We start from the raw sequence: 618 nt of genomic DNA, 5'->3' as shown, positions 1-618 counted from the left end.
CTAGGAAACAAGCTGGACATATAGCATCATGAACTAAAATATCCCAGACTTAGTGAAAATCACTAAGTCCCTGAAATCTGCAATCTCAGGTACCTCTCTTCGCAAGCTTGCACAAGACAACACACACATCCTAAAAATGCATGGGTGGCACCTCTGGAAAGAAGACAAAATGCTTCACAATACATCCCAATGGGGCACAGGCATATCATGCACGGATTAAACATAGCAAAAATGACAAAAGTGCATGATGAACTAACGGCTCTGCAATTTAACTCACGAAGCCTCCTTCTAACAGCATTTTGGGTATCAAGATGACCTCAAATGCAAATGATGCAATGGAATGAAATGGTGTACATGTCGAGGCGAAGATTTTGATATATCATATGCCCAAAACGGATCTACGGTTGCGGAGATACGAGCAGTCAAAGATAGCATAAAAATCTGGGAGTTAGGGTTTCGGGGGAGAGGGGGTCAACCTAGCCCAGATCCAGATCCAGCGCACGGATCCCGAGGCGGCGCCGGAGACACTGTTCGCCGGAGTGGAGAGGGACGCCGGGCTCCGGGAGGAGGCGGTCGCCGGGGGCCGGATCCGGCGACCCGGGGCGGCGCGTGGCGGCG

Source organism: Triticum aestivum, chromosome 3A, assembly GCF_018294505.1.
Source record: "Triticum aestivum cultivar Chinese Spring chromosome 3A, IWGSC CS RefSeq v2.1, whole genome shotgun sequence".
Lineage (NCBI taxonomy): Eukaryota > Viridiplantae > Streptophyta > Magnoliopsida > Poales > Poaceae > Triticum > Triticum aestivum.
Note: the sequence above shows the minus strand (reverse complement) of the source record.